This window comes from Colletes latitarsis, chromosome 3 (genome assembly GCF_051014445.1).
Source record: "Colletes latitarsis isolate SP2378_abdomen chromosome 3, iyColLati1, whole genome shotgun sequence".
NCBI classification, from domain to species: Eukaryota; Metazoa; Arthropoda; class Insecta; order Hymenoptera; family Colletidae; genus Colletes; species Colletes latitarsis.
The window spans coordinates 41,835,446-41,859,997 of record NC_135136.1 but is presented as its reverse complement, the minus strand read 5'-3'; the positions used below and the strand labels follow the sequence as shown (position 1 = coordinate 41,859,997).

The following is a 24,552-nucleotide window of genomic DNA, read 5'->3' as shown; positions in this document are numbered from 1 at the left end:
AGAAACAGCAACACATATTTCTAGTCTCTACGTTTCTTTCTGTAACTACACGTTAAATTGAGACTATATGCACGTCAGCCTAATTAATAAACAATGTTTAAAGCATATTATTATTATAATAACTGCAGTAATGTCCACATAAGTGTACTACATTTAAGCCCACTTAATTGTCCATTTAACTTGCCCCTTACTCTTATGGCGGACGATTAAATGGGCACTACCCTACCTAATTCACTGTATATCTATATATATCAAAACGACATCTACCATAAAACGCCCAAGTTTGTCGAGAAATAATTCATTTTTTATATACTAGATGGGGCACCAATCACTTACGATCGAAAATTAATTTTAATTTATTTATTAATACAACAATAAAGCCCTTAGTAATATAGATCACTTATAAATGCTCCACAAATAATGCCAACGGTCCAAACTTGTCTAGAAACAGTCCTATTCCTCTCAGAAGACATACAAACCTAAGACAGTGGTTAATAGTTCTTTTTGACAAGAATAAGACTGTTTGTGGGCAAGTTTGGACCTGTGGCATTAATTGTGGAGCATTTATAAGTGATCTAAATTACTAAGGGCTTTATTATTGCATTAATAAATAAATTAAAATTAATTTTCGATCGTAAGTGATTGGTGCCCCATCTAGTGTATAAAAAATGAATTATTTCTCGACAAACTTGGGCGTTTTATGGTAGATGTCGTTTTGATATATATAGATATACAGTGAATTAGGTAGGGTAGTGCCCATTTAATCGTCCGCCATAAGAGTAAGGGGCAAGTTAAACGGACAATTAAGTGGGCTTAAATGTAGTTCACTTATGTGGACATTACTGCAGTTCTTATAATAATAATATGCTTTAAACATTGTTTATTAATTAGGCTGACGTGCATATAGTCTCAATTTAACGTGCAGTTACTGAAAGAAACGTGGAGACTAGAAATATGTGTTGCAGTGTCAAGTACAAGTTACTGGTGTCTTTAGGAGTAATTAGACAGTGTTTGTTAATTAGACTGACATATATACAGTCTCAAGTTAATGTATGTTACGCTTGAAACCGTGTATTTGCTCAAAGAAACGTAGAAATTAGGAATATGTGTTAGAGTGTCAAGCTTAGGCTAGTGGTGTGTTCTGACAGGAATAAGACTGTTTTTAGCCAAGTTTGGACCGCTGACATTAATTGTAGAGCATTTATAAGTGATCTAAATTACTAAGTACACTATTGTTGTGTTAATAAATAAATTAAAATTATTTTCGATCGTAAATAATTGGGGCACCATCTAGTGTGTAAAAAAAGGATTATTTCTCGACAAACTTGGGCGTTTTATGGTAGATGTCGTTTTGATATATATAGATATACAGTGAATTAGGTAGGGTACTGCCCATTTAAACGTCCGCCCTTAGAATAAGGGGCAAGCTAAACGGACAATTAAGTGGGTAATATTACAATCACTTATGTGGGCATTACTGCAGTTATTATAATAGTAATAAGCTTTAAACATCATTTATTAATTAGGCTGACGTGCATATAGTCTCAATTTAACGTATAGTTACTGAAAGAAACGTAGAGACTAGAAATATGTGTTGCAGTGTCAAATACAAGTTACTGGTGTCTTTAGGAGTAATTAGACAGTGTTTGTTAATTAGACTGACGTATATACAGTCTTAAGTTAATGTATGATGCGTTTGACACGATGTGAATCCGTTATATTTGCTTAAAGAAACGTAGAAACTAGGAATATGTGTTAGAGTGTCATGCTTAGGTTCGTGGTGTGTTCTGACAGGAATAGGACTGTTTCTCGATAAGTTTGGACCGTTGACATTAATTGTGGAGCATTTATAAGTGATCTAAATTACTAAGGGCTTTATTGTTGCATTAATAAATAAATTAAAATTAATTTTCGATCGTAAGTGATTGGTGCCCCATCTAGTGTATAATAAATGAATTATTTCTCGACAAACTTGGGCGTTTTATGGTAGATGTCGTTTTGATATATATAGATATACAGTGAAATAGGTAGGGTACTGCCCATTTAAACGTCCGCCCTTAGAATAAGGGGCAAGCTAAACGGACAATTAAGTGGGCTTAAATGTAGTTCACTTATGTGGACACTACTATGGTTATTACGTTGATTATAAGTTTTAGGCAGTGTTTATTAATTATAATCTAATGTATAATATGCTTAACACGATGTGGAACCATGTACTTGCCCAAAGAAACATACACACTACAAATACGTGTTTCTTTGTAAGCCTATTTGTTTAATAAATACAATACAATATATCGCTTCGTTATCTAATTATTTAAGCCAACAAAATAAGATGAAATCATTATAATGCAGCTGATCCACTGGCCAGAGTTAAAATCATACGCGATCCCTCATGTAATTGTAGAAGTCCTGTTCAATTCCCATAATCTCAAAGACACTTGCTAACGTATGATTGCTTCGCAGTTACGTCTCATTCTAAGGGATCCGATAATTCGTTCCAGCAACAAGTTATTAAAATAGAAATAACAAACGTTCTGTGTCTATAAATTTCAAGCGTATTTTATTTCAGTATAGTCCTTCGCCGTTTTTATTCGTTATTCGTGAATAAAATTTGCCCAACTCCGATGCTGTAATCGCAATCGGGGTACAGTGGAACAACGATAGATGCAACCTCGATGCACGTATGCGAACCTCGTCCGTTTGCATTGTGTCGACGAGTGGAAGGCACGATCGTTCGGCAACAAGTGAAATTGGAGTGGAAGTCTTTCGGTCTCGTCAACAACAGATCGTCGGTGAAAGACCAACGATTACGCGAGAGATGAAGCATAGGCCATAGGTAGTGGAAATGTATGGCGCAAGCGAGGCTACCTCTTATTGGATCGATTACCTTGATTGCGTGTATCTCGATGCCAAACGGAACGTTTCAGCTTCGTTTTACCGAGATTCCACAGCATTGGTACTAAACACATATGTACGAACACGTCTCGCGAGATCGACAAGCTTCGGACACGAAAGCTTGTGTGTTCCCATTCGAATAAAAAAGTAATATTTTTATATGCATTGTTGGATGACCACTAGGCCAAACATCGATAAATCATCGTCTGTTAGTCACAAGGCTCGTTAGTCACTAGGTCTAAGGGTCCTCCGCCCCTACTATTACTAAGACCTATACAGGGTATTCAGCCAACTCTGGGAAAAATTTTAATGGGGGATTCTAGAGGCCAAAATAAGACGAAAATTAAGAATACCCTGTATATCCCCGGACCACGGGGCCCGAGAGCTCAGAGTTGTTGCCCAAGAAGTCTGCGGGTGTTAACGCCTTGTCGAAGAGTCAAAGTCCATTGCAAATTTCATTATTCTTCATAGTTGAGTTCGACGCTAGTTCAGTGTAAATGAATAAACCCTTATAATACGAAAAGAGCATTGCTTGACCACCCGGATTCCAACAGCCTCGAAAGACAAAAAGTACGTAACATCTGGCCCCCGAGAAGAATAGTTTGCTCCCTGGTTCCGCGGTACCCGGTCAATCGTCGATAATTTCATTCGTTTCGAGAGGCATTGGAAAGGGGGACACGCGCGATGGTCCTACGCTCATAATAGAGACGATCTATTCGATCTGGGGAACGAGCAACCCAAAGCCGTACTAATTTTCATCGGTGAAAGTGGCGGTCGGGTGAAAGTCGTGAGCCACGCGACATAAAGGAGGCTTCGGATAAACTGCATATAGCCCCGCTAATGCATGCGTTGTACATGCTAATGCGTTACGACAGATAGATCATGCGTTTGGCCGACGGTTACGATACGCTGGGCTCGGGCTGCGCGAAACGTGAATTCTTAATCGAGGGTCAGGAGGAATTGGGCGCCATTAGCGAATCGTTCGGGTCGTGCAACGTAAAAGCGTGCACGTTCAATCTTCGACGACCACTGACGCCGTTTCGACTGAAAATAATCATAGTAATCGTAATCGTTGATCGAGTAATAGTCCCAGATATTAATTTCGTAATCTTGCACAAGTTCGACGCGTGACCAAACTTGTTTGCGGTCTAGCGTTACAGATCATGTTCCTTTACGGGTGACTCGAACGCGAGGTAATACTTTCGTTAATAATTAGACCGACAGCACTGACAAGGCAACTGGTACCTTTCGTCTACGTTATTACATGTTATTTTTCGTTCGAGCATAATTATAGACACGCGATAAAATTTCGGAGCAGCGACATTTTGTGAATTCATTGTACGATGTGCACGTGCCTTTGTGCGAAACACCTCCGCGATAAAAGTTTTAAAATATCTGGGTTCGGTATTTAAAACGACGGTACTTTCCCAGTCCATTTCGTGGCTATTACTGGCGCGATGGTCTTTTGGTCTTTAACGACAGTCGCGGAGTTTCTTAAATTGCTCTAATGTTCTTTAATTCTCGTGCAAGTGGCTAGAAGAAAGCCCCATACACGAGACAGAAACTGTCGCAATTAATTAGAACTTGTGACTAATGCTCGGGATTACCAACAAAACCTTTACTATTACGTTACTTAACATGGACGTCAAATTTTTTCTTTACTAACAATGTATTGGACATTTGTGATCATCTTGTCGAGACCTACAATTCAGAAGAAGGAAACCAAAAACGACTGGCCATAAACGTTTAGTATTTTACAGATTACGTTTGGACATCAGCCCCTACAACCAAATTTGGTTCAAATCCCAGATTGACAGGTCACGGCCTCCCCTTGCAAGTAATATTTGAACTTTCAGAGCACGTTATATATTTCGTAAGGACTGATTTAAATTTTTTCTTCGACGTTTCGACCTCTATTTTTAGATCCTCGGGTACGTTTGGTTTCAGGTTAGGAGATCACGTGTTTAGTTTTTTAAATGAAATTGTTAGAGAGAATTTTACGTCACTATGGTGAATATAATCTTTACATAAAACTCTTTTACGTAGATCTATGCATATTTATGCGTACTTTAGGAATTATTCAGGGAGGGTAGGTCATGTGACTCACCTTGTACATGTTTCCAGGCGATCTTTCTGCTAATTGTTAGTATCGAGGTTTCATTGTACGTAATTTGTAGAGACATATTCTTGTACAGTATTTTACAATTTTATTAGTATCTTTTAAAATAGAACTTCAGCAGTTTCAGAGGTTTTACACAGAGTATGCGAACGCCTTTATAGGTAAAGTCGTTTCGGACAATACCTAAATCTTCCCAGCATCTTGACACCTATCCGCTGTCTTCCCAATCCTCTTTTCCTCCATCGAAATCCCCTAATTCCCGTCTTTCGACCGAAGGAGATCACGAAGCGTGCTACCTTCCCTTACATTCTCTTAAAAACCGAATAAAATGAAGTAAACATTTCTATTCAACGCATTATCGAACAAATCGTTACGAGTGAATTTACGAAACTTTAACTCGTTCGTAAATAAAATGTTAATTATTCTTGCAACGTATTATAAATTAATTTATTTTGTCAAATTTTATAAGCGATAATGTTTGAATATGTAAAATCCACATTTGTAGTTCCTTATACACGGTGTTCGACCACCCCTGGGAAAAATTTTAATGAGAGATTCTAGAGGCCAAGATAAGATAAAAATCAAGAATACCAATTTGTTGATGGAGGCTCCGTTAAAAAGTTATTAACAATTAAATTCAAAAATTTCAAATCGTTCTGGAAAAATTATTTTTAGCTAGGGGGTTCAATTGCAATAATTTTTGGTCATTAGATATACCCTCGAATTCCTACCCACTTTCTAGAAAAAAAATCGAGAAGGTGTGAAATTTTACGACGAAAAAAAAAAATTTCAAATCGTTCTAAAAAAATTATTTTCGGTTGCGGAGGTCAATTACAATCATTTTTGGTCATTATACATACCCTCGAATTCCTACCCACTTTCTAGAAAAAAAATCGAGAAGGTGTGAAATTTTACGACGAAAAAAAAAAATTTCAAATCATTCTAAAAAAATTATTTTCGGTTGCGGGGGTCAATTACAATCATTTTTGGTCATTAGACATACCCCCGAATTCCTACCCACTTTCTAGAAAAAAAATCGAGAAGGTGTGAAATTTTACGACGAAAAAAAAAAATTTCAAATCGTTCTAAAAAAATTATTTTCGGTTGCGGGGGTCAATTACAATCATCTTTGGTCATTATACATACCCCCGAAATCCTGCGCATTTTCGAGAAAAAAATTCAGTACGAGCGGAACTTTAAACGTTAATAACTTTTTAACGAAGCCTCCATCAACAAATTGGTATTCTTGATTTTCGTCTTATTTTAACCTCTAGAATCCCCCATTAAAATTTTTCCCACGTGTGGCCGAACACCCGGTGTATTACATGTTTTGTATTACAGAGTTTATTCCCGGTAATAAATGAATAATAATATCGTCAAAACAACGTCTGGTATAATTCCATGGATAAACAAACGAGAATGCAAAACGACCGTCTCCTTGATCGATTTCGTCGAACGGAAAACTTCGATCGGCTTAATTTACGAATCGCAGTGTGTTTTTTTATGACTTCCGGATCGTGCAGAAAGCTTTCCCAGTATTCGTAAAAATTCTTTTTTAAACAACGAGCGACCCGATGAGCGGCGCAGAACGAACGACGGTGCAAAGTGCTTTGGTAAACAAGAATGGGCATTAACAAGCGATATCAGTTTGCGTCAAGGCGTGTACGCGATTCACCGATTCGATTGAAGAGCTTCGATCGCGCGGAAAGCGCAAAGCTCAAGAGTTCTAACCGCGATGCGGAAGGAAGTTGCGATGAATATCGGTACGCGTAACACGCATTACCCATCGCATTGCTATACAAATTCATCAGCCGGCGTAATTATGACCCGGAGCATTGCTTAGGTTCATCGACAGAGTTGCGATATAGTTTCGTAATATCGTATAATAGCGTGCAATTAAAAGTACAAAGGTTAAAAGTCGATGAATTATTAATGGTACGACCGTGTGAGAGTTTTCAATAATCTATTTTCATATAATGATGAGAATTCATTCAACTTCCTGCAGCGGATTATAAACACAGAGTGGTTTGCTTTACGAGACCATTTTCGATCTATTTCGAGTATTTTCTTGCTCTTGAATTTATTCGTTTAACTCTGCTGTTTGTACAATTAGTTCGTAGAAATGAAAAATCCCGCGGATCGAATTAGGGAAACGGGCAGGTGGAACGATAATTCTGTAGAGCTCATCCGTTTGATAAAAAAAATGATTTGTTTACGAACTAACTGACTGCTCGGACGAAATGTGACGGTGTATAGTCATGCGTAAAAGAAACGTACGTATAATTGTAGGAAATGAAATTAAAATAAAATAAAAGATGTTAAGTTTATTTGAACATGAAATAAAATAAAGGTGGTAAAAAATATAACTCGCTCGTGTCGACTCTTCGACGGTTCGCTCGACTCTGCCCTTTTTTCCCAGGGCCAGCCACGTGTGTCTTCTAAACAAATTACGCCACCCGCAACATTGATGGCATCGGCATCGATACCCTTGCATAAACAATCATTCGGCTCCAAGTATTCGTCGCTTACTCATACCACTCATGATTCACACATACCATACACACACCACATAATGGAACTTCTTTCAATAATTCATACGATTAATTATTGAAGATATTAACTTGTTAATTTTTCACTAAGAAAAACTAGTTATCGTGCATTGTATACAAACAGTTTAATAAAATCAATGGTATTAAACTTGGTTCGCGATTAATAATATACGAAACACAAAAATAACCGTAACAAGAAAATAAGTTACAAGCATAATTGTATCTGGGCGTGCGTGATCACGTCGCCGCTAATTATTTTAATTCCTATACCGATTATATAATTTTATTTTCCGGATTTTGAACGGCACGCGACACATAATAATAATAATAACAATTACTGCGAGTGTAATAAGCCATTGTAACAAGATAAACGTTCTGCAACGAGATTATATAGGAAACTGAAAGCTATGCAAGTTAAAATTTGTTTATTGCTCGCACAATGGCGATATTGGAGACCATAGTTATAAATTATATCCCAGTACGTTCACGAAGATCGACCTGCCGCGCTGCACCCAATCACGGTCGCTCGTCAACAGTTCAACTAGCAACAATACATTAGCGTCAGCAATTCTCCCAGGATTACTTAGACGGTTAATAGATCAATTAATTTGTATTACGTACGCAAAGCGTGCTTGTCTTCGATTCAAACATGCAATCCGTGTTTCCTTGGCGTATGGAAATCTTCGTGAAACAGTTTTCGTCGCGAATTAAGTATCGGTAAACGGGTTCGTCGACGCGTTACGAAAGAGGATACCTTTGTAATAAGTCGCATGTGGGTCACGCGCACCTACGATCGATGCAGGACGATCGAGACAGAAATTTGAAACGACGACGCTTTTCCACGAACAACAATTTACCTACACGAACGAAGTTTTATTTCGTCGACGACTAAAACAACTCGTATTATTATACGACGTTATCGCGACCATTTAATATCGTGAAACTGCAACTTCCGAGAAGATTACACTGGGTGGAAAAAATTGTCATATTTTATTCCTCGTTGGACAGAGTGAAAAAGTGTTAATTTACTTTGTGTTGACCTTTTTCGATGCGCAAAAAGACTGTATTTAACCGCGTCATCTCGTATTTTTGCTGTTACTTCTTTATCGAAGGTCCATCAAATTGGCTTCCTGGAAAATCCATTGCAAATGTTCACGTTTTGCGAACAAAGTTGTTACCTCTATTGATTTCTCAGCTTGTGACATTTTTGGCAAATGTCATGGTAAATGCAATAAAAAGACGTTGGATTTTTTTGACAAAGGCAAAGTAAAAGACAGAGACTATAAACGGACGTCTATTTTTCACGTTTACACGAAATTTCGAACCAATGGGTTCGGTAATTCCAGAGATACCATCGCGCCGGTACCGAGAAACATAGTTCTGGGAAAAATGCGTTGATACCTGGCAGGTGTGCTTGCTGACACGCTTTCGAAGGTATTCTATTACGTTATTTTTTTATTTTCTTTATCGTGTGTATCAGTACGAACCTCGCCTGATCCAATAAAAACAAAGATCGGTGTGTGTAAATCCAAAATTGTTAACAGGAGTTCTTTTTTGAGAGGATCTTCCGGTTTAAAACGTTGCAAAGAAAGACTGTTTCAAGAGTTTGTATCTTGCACACTGTTCATAACAACTGTTTCAATCTTTGTACGTTTAGACTTTGCAGTTTACGAATCATCAAAACAAATAAGTGGCTAGGAATAATTTATGCTGCTTCTTTAGTGTCTGGGTGCGAATCCAGTAAATAAATCTTTATTTATCGTTCGACGTTGCAACCATACTGGTCTCTTTCGAAATAACAGTATCAAATTCAAATAACTATTACTGAAACGTGGATAGCATAAGGATGAAGCATATTTAGTAGTTGTTGTACGTTGTTTAATAAAGTAATTATATACAACGTTAATAGCAGTGAGGTAAGACTTTGGTTTATCATAAATTGTTTATTTTTTTGTGTCAATAGAGAAAGAGATCTACGATTGAATATTCCAAGTATTAGTCGTACCTAAGCAAAAATCCATCACTGTACGTATCGAAGATTGTGATGGATTGAAACAATAAAATAACGAAACGAGGAAGGTCAGATTAATCGTAATAAGTTACAGAGGTTTGGGTTATAAAATTTTGAAACACTTCTTTTTAATTCTATACATTCTTTAATCCCTTACCTGGTAAGTCTGACTCGTTATAAGTTCTTGACGTCAGGTTTTTTACACTTACGAAGTATTCATAAAACAAATCTATTTCTTTTCGTGGTCATTACTTGCCCGAACAAATTTAAATAAAATTAAATAGTATAGGTCTGATGAATTATTCAAAATTAAATCGCTAAAATTTTTTTATAATAATTTCGTCGACAGTATATCGTTAAAGTTTACGTAGGTAACGAACCTGATTGACGCAGGAAAGCGATCCGCGAAGAACCTTGAACCCTTCCTGTGAAAGTATCGGTGGTTACGGACTCCAGTTTACTCGCTCTCTCGTACAATTTTGGAGGCGGTAATCCGTCGTTCCTGTTGCATAATGTCTTGGCACAGTTCGAACGAAGAAGCAAAACCTTCGATCGAGGACGACGGAATGCTCGAAACCCCTTCAAAGCGAACTGTTTGCTCTCGCGGACGTTTAAAATCCGAACATCCGCTACTCGAAGTTCGGACTTCGATTTATTGCGTTGCAATAATCGCTAGCTCGAGGATAGAATAGGACTGGGGGACTTCGATGTTTACACGTGTGGACGAAGATGGAATGTGCCTGTAATATCTGCGTTCTTTACGTCGGATCAGTATTCTTCTATCGATGAAGAAACGACAGGACCGTTGGTCAAGAGAAAGGGTCCCTCGATGACGCGTCATTTCTCACGTGAATCGCGCTTTCTGTCGTTTTATTACTTTTAAGAGATTATGTTTCCTTCGAAAGGTAGATGAAACGTTTGTTTATGGTTCGTGGTGGCTCTCGAAACCTCAAAGTACCGGTCAAATGGAATTCAGTGCCTGGAAATAGATTCGAAACTTTCAGGATCGAGAACCAGCGAATGGAATTATTGAAATAAAATTATTTCGCGTGGATAACTATCGAAATACTTGTTCGAAATTATTCGAGTACTGGTCTCAGGCATCCCGTGACCGTGCAAAGAGAATCACTTTCGCCGTTGGGACCGAGATACTCGTGACTTGCATAACCTCCAGCAAGGCTGTTACACGACATTACACTTTCTGTAAGTTTCCTTGGTAGTCGGAATTACTCTCATTCCGGTCCATTCGTTTGTTCTTTCCTTGCCAATGCAAAAGGATGGGCAACCTTCCTCGAAAATTGCTATACGCGGAGTTTCTATCAACACGGGAGAAAATCATTAGTTTTGAAGGCGAGAACTTCATAAAAATATAGGGATGCAATTTTATTCTACGTATCTACGTTTAAATAAAAGCATACACGTTGTATATTACTTTACATTTATTTTAAATACACAACAATTAAACAGATTAAATCGATATTCTTCTAGAGGCTATCGTGCATCTTAAATCGTACCACTATAATTTATGAACTCGTGATTAACATGTTCGCTATCATGCACCTGGTTTATCAGTTCGATTATGTGACATGTAAATGAAGTTGTCGACAAAACAACGCGTCTATTAAACTATCCCAATCGTGGCTTTTAAAATGAACATAACTCGTCATCTTTTTTCTCGATTTTCATTAATAAAATATATCGCTGATGTAGCTTCGCACTTTCAAGTTTATAGTTGCAGCTGATGTCATTTTACGATTTTTTTTATTTTTAGACGGGTACTCGGATTAGTAATTTTTGTTTAAGATTACATCAGCTATTTGATTATAATTTTGTTACGTATTTTTTTAAAATATAGATCTAATAAAATTGTAGTTGTCAGTGTCACTACTTTGCTGACTATTTTTTAATCGCGTTCGGTCAATTTTAAAAATTCTAATATTTCCATATTTAGAAATAAAAATATGAATTTTTCTATTCAAATTTCGAGCGTGCGAATGACTTTCAATTTCAAACGAGTGGCCACAAATACGTTGGTTATTAATATTATTTTTCATTTTCATTTCAATTTCAGATTTTTGTAAATTGCAGGCGATTTCGATCACTATTATGTATTTTGTAGTAGACGTTTCCATTCCGTTTATTTATGGATAAAACAATTCCTCTTTTTCGACCGCGTTTTTTTTTAGATACGAATAAAATATTCGAAGCGGCACGATTTTGGCAACTCACCTCGTAGCGATTCGAGATTTTGTAAGAATTTTAACGATGAAATTAGCGAAATATTCCAATGTCATTCTAAATATAGAAGGACAAAGAATAAACGCATGAACTTGCTGCGTAGGCATGCATGTGTATTAATTTATGCGCGGTCGAGTATAATATAAAATGTTTTTTAAAGTTCTCGAGATTGTGAAAGATTTTCTTTTCTACATAGTTGGGTGTTGTTTTTTCGAGAAACGGGAATGGAAATTTGTCAAATAATACGTCTATTCCGTCCTTGAAAGAAGTGTTGCGCGAACGACTTTTAAAAGACTCGTTTAAGAGGTGATTTTTTTAATTTTTTTTTACAGTAGATATAGATTACCCCCTTTGGTAATTAAAGGGTGTACAGTTGACGTTAATTCGGTCCTGGGGTTGCTTGTGAAAAGGAAACTTTATACGATAAAAAGCCTCGAAACGTCGACTGCACGAAGAAAAATCGTTATGGGTCGGTTCTTTTGTGTCTGTAGCGTATAATAATTGGCAAAATAGGAGGATCGTAAACTATCTTCGATACGAGTGCTCGGGAACATGAATCTTCATTCGTAGGGTCTACGATAGTTGGAGGTCGCTGGTAGAACGTATCAGGTGGTTTTTAACGAGTCAGCAATTGGTTCGTTCCTTCGTTAAATTTATTCTTCGGAAGGAGACACCTAGTGTAAAATTTGTCGGGGCGAAACGAGGTAATCCGAGCTATCCACGGAACTCCGTAAACCGCGGCCAAAGTCTTCAATTCAGTACGGTGGGAGGAAAATGTGTGCACCGCGGCGATGCCAACGAGAAACGTGGTAAATCATGCGAAAAGATAACAAGATGTCAAGACGCGAGGGGTTGGTAACACGAGGAAAACGACGATGCTAACTATTTTGCATCGTGTTTCTCTACGTACACAGCAGAAGAAAAAAAATAACGCGATAATAACGCGATTACCGTAGTCGTAACATTCCTTAATTTATATACGAAAGCGTAATGATAGATGTGTCAAATCCACCTGACGCGCGTAACTGGTTTCTGCACCAATTACATTATGTCATTATGCTCAAATGTAATTGTGCCACAAGGTGGAAGTTAATTGGTATTGACGAAGAAAACACGGATTTTATTTTTACAACGTCGATCAGCAGAATGTTAGGAGCGCTAATAAAGATACGCAGAAGACCATTAATCGGTTAACGTTTAAAGAAAGCGTGATGCAACGTCTTACAATGAAGGGCTACCGCCATTTTAGATGGGCTCAAAGTAGGTTAATCTGCACAAATATGGCTTGCGACCGACAATTGGCCACTTTCCCGGCCTTACGATAGAGTATTTCAATATCGAAGGACCCAACGATCGTAATGCAATGCAATAAATATTTATTTGCAAAGTATCTCAGTATAAGGTGGAATTAGAAATACAGATCAAATTGTCGGATCGAACAATGTCCCTTTAAATTTTTATTAAACGCGATTTACATGTTTGAAATCTCGAACGAGTATTGTTCAATTAGCAACAAGTAGGATGTTTGTCCTAGCAATCAAAAGTTTTTCAAGAAGTTGCTTTTTCCATCTTGTTACTAAATAACATTTTTTTTAAACCTATTTTATCGGGTTAAAAAATAACATCGAACTACGCAATTACATTATGCGCTCACGTTAATTGCGGCTGCCGCCTAATCCACTCCCGTGAACAAGAAGAAGTCATTATGAAACTTAAATCGCAGCGGCACATCATTATTTCCTTGCGTTGGTGGAATGGATGAGCGTCTGTAAACACACAAGGGGAACGCGTAAGTAAATGACGTAAGCGTCGAAATAAAGATACAAGGAAAAGAAAAAAATGGACCCACCGACACGCGGTGCAGTTAAATTTATTTCTTTTCTCACAAGTATCAAGTTTGTAATATTTCTCCAAGTATTTGTGCTCAAATTTAATAACAAAATTTAGCGATAAGGGCATACTTTTCATTCTTTGGAAATAACGTAACGCATGATTCGATAACGGCCAAGTCTGGTAGAAACTAATCGAAACTTTACGAGCAACCATCAGCCTGGTTTCCCGCGTAGAATAGATTATTCTGATTCGTCGTGCTTCCCCATTGGTGCTCCGTCAACCTTCCTATTTAACCATCATTAAATATTACTGAACTTTATCATATTTTGTTTCAGATTCTTAATGCTACAGCATCACAGACGATTTGAAATCTGTTTTAAATTTCATTTCTATTGTCTACGAAGATATTTTTAAAGATATTTTAATAATTACAGCTGATAGAAGATATATAAGATAAAATAAAAAGTGCTGTTTGGAATTGATTTACCTTCCGTATATTTTAAACGATTAAAATGGTCTTTTAAATATATTCCAGCATTAAAATATCGGGGCGATGAAATATTTGGGATCCGCCATTTGAGAACCACCTAAAAACGTTTGCTCTAACGGCCGCGAGATGGCAAGTTGGCGGCAGTCGTTTTCGTCGTCGGCACGGTGGCCCTCGGTTCCCATCGTCTTTGTCGCGTCGTCCTCGTCGCCGTCGTCGTCCTCGTCTTTGCCGCGATCCTTCGTTTTTATTCCCCTTTTAAAAAAGAAAAGACTTCGTTTGATCGCGCAGTGTCGTTCGATCTGAGAGAGACGAATCAATCGGGAACGGAGATCTGGCACGAGTGAAGTGGGAAATCCGTATGCGAGCACGCAGAAGTGTGACAGGTTACGAGCGTATTTGTCGTCGAAAGTGGGAGTCAGAAACAGGAGGAAGAGAAAAGAAAAAGGGGACGGAAGGAAGGAAAAAGGAGGGAGCGAGGCAGTAGCGGTAGAATGAAGCATCGTGGACACGAGGAGTAGGGCGACGGCGAGCATCAGCGAGGCAGACGGGCGGTCAGGTAGCGTAAACGTTAAACGGCCACACGTCACAGCGTACGAAAAGAAACCGTCAGTCGAGTGCGACCGCGTGCACAGGAAACTGTCGCTGGAGATTCGACGACGTTGGATTCTCCTTCCTTTTTTCCCTCGCTATCCACTCCTTTATCTTTTCTCCTTCTGTCTGTCCCCCTCTGTTTCTCCCCATTGTTCCTTCGCCTCTCCCATCTGTGTGATACTACGCGCCCGCGACGACGGAGAGGAGGAAGAAGACGCGAGTCGCCGATGAAGGAAACTGGCGACGAGCAGTCATCATTCTTACTCGCGTTCGCTCGCTTCTAACAGCGGCGAGTCCGTTCCGCGATACGGCTCCCGGAAGAAACTCAACCGATTATCGTCGCCGGGAAGATACACGGAAACTCCACAAGGATATAGGACGAACGTCGTTTTATTTCCCCCGGTCTCGTAGACAAGCAACGTGGTTTCTTTCGTATGTACCGTCGGTCAGGTGACAAGAAGAAAACGGGACCGTGTGACGAGAGATTCGTAAGCGTCGGTGAAGCCGGTAACCCGAGTGTCGCGAGACGCTCGTAAGACGAACAGGGAAGATAGTAGGAAGAGAAGAACGGAAGAAGAGACAACGACGTAAACGCAGGTGGGTGTAGTCCTTTGACATACTGTGTTCGGTTCCAAATAAGTGTGTGTGTACCGTTGGTTGGCCGAGGCGTGCCGCCGGCGCGCCTTTTGAGGTTAGGACGGGCCGTGATCGATTCCGAGCTTCGTAAAAACGAAACCAGACGCGCTGACCGACGACGAACGTGATTCTCCGTGAAAATCCGTTCTAGACTTTTCTTTTCGACCGGTGTCGCGATTATTGATCGACCAGAGAAGAAACCATTGTGCATCGGATCAATCGTAACTCGATCTTGCGATCGCCAAGGATTTTCCCGGGTAAACGGTCGCCGAGCACCGATCGTACGCTTCGAGCCTCGCGATGGGCACAACCTAACCTCTAACAGTGCCGAATAGCTTTTCAAGTCCACCAGGGATAACGTGTTATTTTAATTCGCGGTTATATCAGTCTCCAAAGTATAGTTAGTTGACTCATCCCGTTTCGAAGATTACTTTTTTGACAGCAACGATGTAACGGAATAATCGCGATCAATAATTTGTTCGAAACATTCGAATGGCATACACGGCAATACTGTTATAAATTAGTTCTTTGCTCTTATAATAATTGTAATCCTTATCAGCGTCGTGCGTTAGAACGGCGTATCGATATCGATCGAAATCCCCTCGATCCAGGAACGTAATCTTTGGCACGTGTTTGCTTCAAACACGTAACAACAATTCTCGGTTTCCGATTTTTATATTGCAACGAGACAAAAATCTTCGTTACATAAATCCGAAGAGAAAACGGTACTTTCTGTTTCCAGAGTTGGGCATTATGCGAAATTATTTGAAAGTTTAAATAGAGGGTAAAATGGATGCTTTATTTATCGCCTCAAAAATTTTACGACACCCTAATACGTTGTCGACAGGTCAAGATCGTTCAACTCGTAAACGTCAAATATTAACCTCAGTTGACACGCTATATTTGAATATTTGACGTGAGTTCTCACGGTTCGTAAAATATTTATACACGGTTAATGGCGATACGATTTAAAGAATTAATTTCTCGTCTCGTAATGCAAATATCGCGAATACGTTACATGGGAGATTACGAAAAGCAGGAAACAGCGGTAAATCAGGAAGACGCGTCGAATCTGTGATTCACGGATTATGTTTATGTTGCAATGTATAGTTATACCGACGGCAGATGCAATTTCGGCTGCCGTGTCGTTTGCCCTTTCATTTCCGATCGCACAGGTCGACGCAATCGAGCGTAACCGCGTTACAAAACACTTTCGTAAACGTTCTACGGTCCCGTGGTTCTTTCCATCTGCCTGAAAGATCGGTACGCTCGGTTCTAAACGATGCAGCATCGATGTTTTGTTTCGATCGTAACGAGTCGAGCTGTTTATCGCTCGAAACGTATATTTTACTCGGTGCTGCTCGTTGTTCGGATGCCGTTACATCCGGTTCGAGCGCGCGTACGGTTACGAGAAATTAATAATTCCTTTGCACGCGTACGTCAAACGCGTCAGATTTGAAAATGATAATACGGGGACATTATGCCCGTTTCCGGTACAATTGGCTCTCATTGATGGTGGTCGGATTGCGTTCCAAGTTTTCTCTCTCGTACTCGCGAAACAGCGATGCGTTAATCTGTATAAATAAAATGTAGTCCCTTACGTCTGCTCGCGATGCAGAGCCGCCGAAGGCGATCGGGAGTAAAGCTGCGTCGATTTATTCCAATTCCAACGAATGACGTCTATCGTATCGGCATGAATGCGTTCGCGTTATTTGCAAATGAAAATCCCAACGTGGCGAGACGTTTCGTCCGACCGCGATCGAACGACGGAAACGGGGAATCGAGGAAGATACGCGTAGGAAATTTCTTCGCGACGAAATAGAATCTCGAATCGACGCCATTTTCCGAGTATTTGGTTTACGGGGAAGGAGTTCGTCGATAGCTAATATTCCTAAAGTTTTCCTCCATTAGTTCATTATTTTTCAAATGTTTCAAGTAAAATAATTTAGTTGAGATTGAGAGTCCACCTAAACAACAAACGTACAAATTCCTGTAGAGTATAGCAAAAAGATAGAAATAAGCTATCACGAGAACGTTAAAGTAAGTCGAGCGATAGACGATGAGTGTCATTGAAATTAATTAGGTACTGTGGTTTGATTATCAGAGAAGAAAATATACGATTAACATAAAAGTGTTGTGAGGTATCGTTAATTATTCTATCGAAGAAGAAACTTGTTATGCAAAGTTGAAGAAGCGTACTTCGACCGTATAAGTTGATTACATATTGCTCGATGATGTTCTCTCGGTACACCGGATATATGTTATTTGCCTTTTGCGGTAGCATTTCGTTTCTCGACCTCGTATTGCGCAAGATGTCGAATGTACAGCTGTCCTCGCTTCGATTTTAAATTCCAGAAACAAGCAAGGTATTCAACCTGGTCTCGGCATTGAAGGAAAGTCTCTATTTACACTGGTTATCCTCCTTAAACGGTTAAACGCGAGTCGCGTTCGGTTTTATTGCTTTATTGCAGGCTGCCTGTTCGTTATAGGATGACCTGATAATTCTGATAAGCATCGGTCAAAGATCGCCGAGGCGGATTCCGTTTAACCGAGCAATCGGTATCGACAGAAGCATTTCAAAAATCGCGGTAATTAACTTTCCTTTTAGCCTCTCAGGCTAGCAAAATAAGGGCACCGACGGTAGAAGCACTTGTTTGGTATATTCGACGATAACAACAGATTCGAAAGAATCGATACAGACGAATAGCCAAATGGCGTTCTCCGTTAGTCTAAACGAAGCCGTAATTCATACTGCCAATGCATACTGTTCATTCATTGCGACTTTAATCGCATCTGATAAACACATTCTAGTTTCCGCGTTGTCATATTATCAATATAAATCGTTATTAGAATTCTTTAAAAAAATCCACTAATTTCAAGTCAATTGCTTTGTTGTTTCTCGTAGCTCTTATCAACGCTTAATAAAAGTCGTTCGGAGGAAAACAGGTTTGGAACATTGCCATAAAATGTTAAGGTATCGAGCTTTTATAAAATATAATTCGTTGAGAAGTTATCGAATATAGTTTTATAGTATGGTCGAATATTGTTTTCTAAATTATTTTCTCGAATTAGAACTGTGTTAAAACGATGTGTCGAGAAAGTATATCGGTGCGAACGTCTCTTGTCGATCAATTGCGCCTAACTCAACCTTGAGGTTATGCTCGCTAATAACGTACAGAAAAGTCTCGACCGAAAGTAAATATCCTTTCAACAACGCGATAAACGGCATTACTTTCTCCGTGGTCGGCAGATACTACGTAATACCTATGCGTCATGGTCGAGTTGAATAACTTCGCATTATCAGTTCCATTCTTTCGAGAGAGATGTTTAATCATTTTATTAGACCTCCGAGAACAGACAACAAACACGGAAAAGGAATTAAGTTTTTAAAAATATACCGAATTCTGTCTGGAATTCGCATACACGTCCCTCGAATTCTATAGGAGTAAATGTGTATTCGTGTTTAATAAATTTTACGTTTATATTTAAGGCAGGTAAGCTCAAACTGCGAGCTGTATTGTTTATCTTCCACAGACATACGATACTTTTTAATCTATTTCAAGTCATTATTAGTCGTCACTCTGTGACGTGTTCTGCGACAGCACACCGATCAAATCTCTCGTTCTATAATTAATATACTGTCGATCATACGACGAAGATCGACTCACGGTCTCTGGGACGATAAAACTATATAAAAATTTATTTCATCTCGTAGGTGGAACGTGTCTGTTTGTCGTAAGCGTAGACTTTTCGTAAAAGTATAACTTGTTCGAAAATTAATTTAGGAGGCCACGTATGTGGACAATTCTCGGAAACGAACGAAATATCACGGCCGAAACAAGGCACCGTGTATGACGCGGTAATAACTTTAGCGCATGTGTAACTTCTATAACGTATTAAAACTTAGAACAATAGATACTTTGGCTGAGTCATGGAGTCATATTCGAACGATGATCGTCGCTATTGAAATTAGAGGTATTGTTCGTCGAAGGGTCAGTTAGTTAATTTACAAAGTTAACATTTCTGGTTCATTATAATATTTACATTAACAAACAAATAACAAAAGTACTTACGAAAAGTCACACAGTATTTTCACGCTGGTCGGAACAGCGTTCCCCTTCAGGCAGGTAGCACGTGCGTGAATTTGTATCGCGTTTCCCACGTACGCGGTAATTTTTTCACCATTGTGTTCATAATCGCACATGTCGTGACTAGGCTCGATCATTTTGCTATTGATTTTTCATTTCCCTTCGACGAACCCTCGTATTTCATTGTGCACGTTGGACACGTGGCTTTTTCTGGGCCACGCACGACGAATATCTAGCGTTCCACCCGGTACATATGTATATTAAGGGGAGAAACCACTGTGACGGCTGAAAATAAAAGCAATTTAAGAATTTTTTCCGATAAATGTGTAATGTTTTCGAAAGTATATTAACGAGGATTCTCAGACGATGGAGGCAAGCCCACCGTAATTATTTCCTTTAAAATGTCGAAAATACTCGAAATACTTTTGCTTCTCTCCTTTCCTGCTATTGTGCGCTCGACAAACGATAGTATGAATAGATTTTCAGATTCTTGTATGCACCGACGAGCGAGAAAAGGCTGTGATTCGCTTTATGGCGACATTATTGCGAGCCCGTAAAGAAATCCACAGAGAGGCAGATACAATGTTTGCGTACGAACACATTCCGCGGATGGGTTCATTACTGATGTAATGCTTTTTGAAGTACTGGGTCTCGTCCCTGGGCGGATCGACCGGTGAAAAATAGTCTCCATTCAGAAAAGAAATACCCCGGAGAAAACGCCCTTACCATCAAATATACTTGGAGTTAAGTGTGCCTTTCTTCTGCGACTCGAAAAGATGAAAAGGCCAGTCGTTCCGGAGTCTTTGCCCCCTTGGGATAGGCCAGGGTGTAGAAAACCGAGTGATTATAGGCTATTCGCCGAGGTATATTAAACATCAAAAAGATAAAGCAACGACCAATGCTTTTTTTTTCAATCAGAGTTTCGTCACGATCTCAGTCGATTGCATATTTTTGCGTACATTATTTTGTTGGTCTCCGCAAAAGCGTCTGACGCGACTGATAACAACCTGTTGATTTCTAAATTATACAACTTTAGCCCATCGTCGGAGTGATATAACTTTCCCGTAATCCTATTATACTTTTCTCGACGCAATCAGCGTGCTGTGCTCAATCGTGCCACTCTCTCTTTCTAATACTAGGTCAGTTCGCGATGTTCCAAGGACCTGTTCTTGGTTCTTCTATTTAACATTTGTGCGATCGATTTCCAACACCGTATTCGAAATATTCCACTGGTCTCTGGGACAATTTATTTCTACGTAATTACGGGCGTGGCAGACGTGTTTAATCGAGAGATGTTTTTTAAAGACACATTAATTTTTTCTGTAAAAAGATTTCAATGTCAATAAGGTTTAACTTCCTTGTGATCGTGCGGAATAACATTCAGTTTCAGTCTCAATAAATGCGAGCACGAGATAAAGTTCTTTGCAATGCGAAGATCACTCCGTTGCAATCAAAGTATACAATTTCATGTTTTAAACATGCTTATTTTTTACACGACTCCTGATTGATCAAAGAAATCCAACCATCATTCGCGAGGGAAAAATCCAAGGTCCCCCTCTAATTTTGATATTCAGGATGATAGAAGACCCTTTTGCAACATGTAAAATATTAAGTGCAGACACTTGGTAATTTTCTGGGTATAAATAATTAAAATTGTGTACAGTATATATTGCGTTGTATACTGTGAATATTGATCCGTTTCATCGAAGTCGCCCGCGAAGCAAATGGCATAAGCTCGCGTTTGTATCATTTTTCTCTTTCAGTCGCGAATGTATCATTCGCGAACGAAGAAATATGGCACTGTTATTTAGCGTTGCATAAAAGTAGCCGAAAGCATATTTTTCTTCCGTGTTCTTGGGACATCCGACAAATTTGCTTATCGTCGATCGCTGAAATTGGTGAATTTTGATCCACGGAGAAAGTCAATACGGAATGTCTCTAACACCTTTTAGAAAGTATTTTATTAACGAGTCGCTGTTTTTCGCCTACTCTTTGGGTCCGCCGAATCTCACGATCGACCGGAAACATTGCGAAACGCGGGGAAAAACACACGTTTCTATCCTATGTGCAATAACTTATCAAAGAATTTTAACGTCGAGTGGCAGAAATTATCATCGTTCTCTATCGCAATTTTACTTTAAAGTTCCGATGGGGAGTTTGATCGAGATGTCCTCGATTATTCGTGCAATACTTCGGTCCGTTCGAATACTTCGACTAGTTGGGAGAGATTTATGTTTGCTGACGCCGATTCCGGGGGCTCCTCGTTTTATTCGAACAAAGCACAATTTCCCCGCGTATCGAGGATCGTTATCCGGCAACGGGACGAAATTCGGAGCACGCCAACTACTAATTAGAATTCTTTTAATTTAATTCGTCCGTCGCTAGCGGGTGGGTCGCAGTTTTATTATTTTAAACAGCATTTTATCGAGTCATTAGAAAGATAAAAAGAATTAGAAATTCTCTGATCTATTAATACACAGTAATAGCGTTTGTTAGCAGTAAATGCAAAACTGTTCCCAGCGTCCAACATTACAATTAACGACGCCGTTCCGGGAACGAAAATGTTGGTTTAGATGAAAATAGATTCCTCCGGCTTGACCATGAAATTCTGTTTTCGAACGAGCGACTCTATGAATAAGAAAACTCACTTAACTGCTCGTTTCGCGAAACGACCGTAGCTTTTTACGCGTTGGCATAATTTTCTTCTCCGTTTCCACGGCTGCTACACTGTTACCACGTCGGTCCGGACGATCGAAATGCCAGACTGCGATTCTTAATTCTTCTACGTCCCCGTTTATTTATTGCACAGGCATTGCTTGTACTTACGTCGTGAATTGCTACTTAAATATGGCGAACTGTAGTTTACACGGAACAGGTGTTTCCTGGCGTAACAGTATTATTACCGTGCACCGATTGCAACTAAGAACAAGTAATAGCAACGAATCGTTGAATTGCCATCGAGGCGCTGTTTCTTTTCTAGCATTCTGAATGCGAACAGAGGGTGTGAAGCAATGGTTCTCAACGCCAAAATTGCCATAAAAAGACTTGGGAATTAAAAGCAAATTACACTGTCTTTTCTCAGTCGTATTATATCAAAATTGCATCGAGGATAGATGTGACAATGGCCAAAGGATTCTACGTCGAGACCGGCGAATCCCAGTTAATTTTCTCTCGTCTAATTCGAGTTGGGGAATAAATAATACTGAAGTTTAGCGTTCAATCTCTTCCGTTTGATGTATGTGTGTTGAAAGAAAGGTAAATGAGATGCTAGCTGAGGAATTTGCGTTCGAACGTATCGCAAGGACCCCCATAGTTCTCGATCCGACGTTAAGTTACTTTAGCTGTCTGGTGTAATCGATCTCGACACGACGTAACCACGTGTTTAGTAACTTTCTCGACACCGTCACTGTTCGTCTCTTTTTCTGCCACGGTTCGCTTTTTCTACGACCATTTCTCAGATCCCGACGACTCTTTTTCCATCGAAATGCCCACGGATCGACGTCCTTGCGCGACATCCGCGATCGACGGAGGAAGAAAGAGAAATTCACGCGATTTAATAATCGAACTACCAGCGGCCGGAATCCGGTTTTACTCCGGGAAGAGGCCACCTAATCGAAAATGACGGTAATTGCAAACTTTAACGCCGCTCGAAGCGTTTTATTGTTCACAAATTCTATCGATCATTCCGCGTACTCCTAATTGTACCAACCGTGTCTTCTAACGTGTGATTTTCACTTTTCGGTGGGTCGAAGCGTCGAATTTATGGTCCGTTTCGTATTATTTAACGTCGCGTATTGCAAAGCCATTTACTTTCTCCGTTCCTTGCCGATCTACGCCTTTTTCGGAGTCCTGGATCTTTTTCAACGGTTTACGAAAGCGCTCGGAGGCGCAAGAATTTTGATTTCGCAATGTCGCGCGTCGTCGAAAGAAGAAAACGTTGTTCCAGAGAGAATAAACGAAAGGGTACGAAGAGAAAAAGCAGTTCTGATGGATCGTCAGGTTTGAAAGTTAAATAAAACGTCATGATATCCCCCTTCACAATTATCCTGTATCTTCTGTAATTTTCAAGACAATGTCGAATAGTTGAAACTTGGGAGTTTCCCTTAAACTTGAGTTGGTTGAGAAAAATACCTCTGTCGTTTGCTGGCCTGGGAGCCTGAAAAGTTTCATCAAAATCGACGGATGTTCCTTGTAACAGTATGCTGAGAGCGCGACGACTAGTTGTAATAGAATTTATAATCGTCGTAAAAGTTAGCAGCGAATCGTTTCCGTTTAACTTCGCGAAAAGTTCATTGATCCGCAGCAGGGATGCTGTGCTCGTATTATCGACGAAATTTCAAACGTTTTGGAACGAAATTGACCCCACGAAAGATACCAGGGGCAATTTTCATAATTTTATCATAATTTTATCGGTATCCAAACGCAAATGGCGCGTATTTAGTTTCGATTCGGCGAACTTTTCTTCAATATTTTCTGCGACGTTCATACACAAACGAGTACCCGAAAGTACTTGGGGATTTTCCGTTTGTACGAACGTATATCGATAATATTTTCTGCACCACGATCGACTTGTCGCTGTAGCGATTACTGTAATTCATCGACGCGAAAAACAGCTGTGTTCAAAACATTTTTATCGAACAATGTAGCTAATTATAGCGTAATCGTGCATAGTTTGCTAGTCGAAACGCTTCGACTTGTTTTCGGTCCTCCTCGGTATGAAACTTGCTTTTATATCGATGAGAACAGTAAACCAAAGGTCAGTACGCACTTTTATCACAGTACCACGTAGAAATCGGTAGAGAAACATTGCGGGTCATTTGTACTTCGTGATGATAAGATATTTAACGAAACGAAGGATGCACGTACGAAACGTTTCACTAACTTTCAAGTGTATTTTAATTTTTAAAAATCGAATTCCCCAATCGGTATACAGGAAATAATATTTCGTAATGCATGTATTGGAATCCGCTGAATACAGAAAATAAACATACAGAGTTTATATTTCATTTAACAGATTACAAAGACAAAACTGTTCCGGGAGGCCGTTTAATAAGTCGAAACGTTAATATTTTCTGTAGCCCCGTTTCGCTTTCATTACAGTT

General features: G+C 39.4%; 1 protein-coding gene and 1 long non-coding RNA gene across 3 annotated transcripts in view; one reads left to right on the top strand and one right to left on the bottom strand.

Annotated features, from left to right (window-relative positions):
• Window positions 1-13,306: 13,306 nt before the first annotated feature.
• Window positions 13,307-14,367, bottom strand: LOC143340426 (uncharacterized). Of its 2 annotated transcripts, none has more exons than XR_013079437.1 (3): window positions 14,233-14,367; window positions 13,774-13,930; window positions 13,307-13,578 (listed from the first exon to the last, which is right to left on the bottom strand). It is a non-coding gene; the product is annotated as an uncharacterized LOC143340426 (long non-coding RNA). The 2 variants fall into 2 exon arrangements; XR_013079436.1 differs by having other exon boundaries at window positions 14,133-14,346.
• A 39-nt stretch (window positions 14,368-14,406) lies between these two features.
• Window positions 14,407-24,552, top strand: part of LOC143340422 (very long chain fatty acid elongase AAEL008004) — a 35,655-nt gene continuing 25,509 nt past the window's right edge. Inside the window, exon 1 of the mRNA XM_076762348.1 lies at window positions 14,407-15,323. The gene's annotated coding sequence lies outside the window, so the exon portion shown is untranslated. The remainder of the gene's footprint in view (window positions 15,324-24,552) is intronic.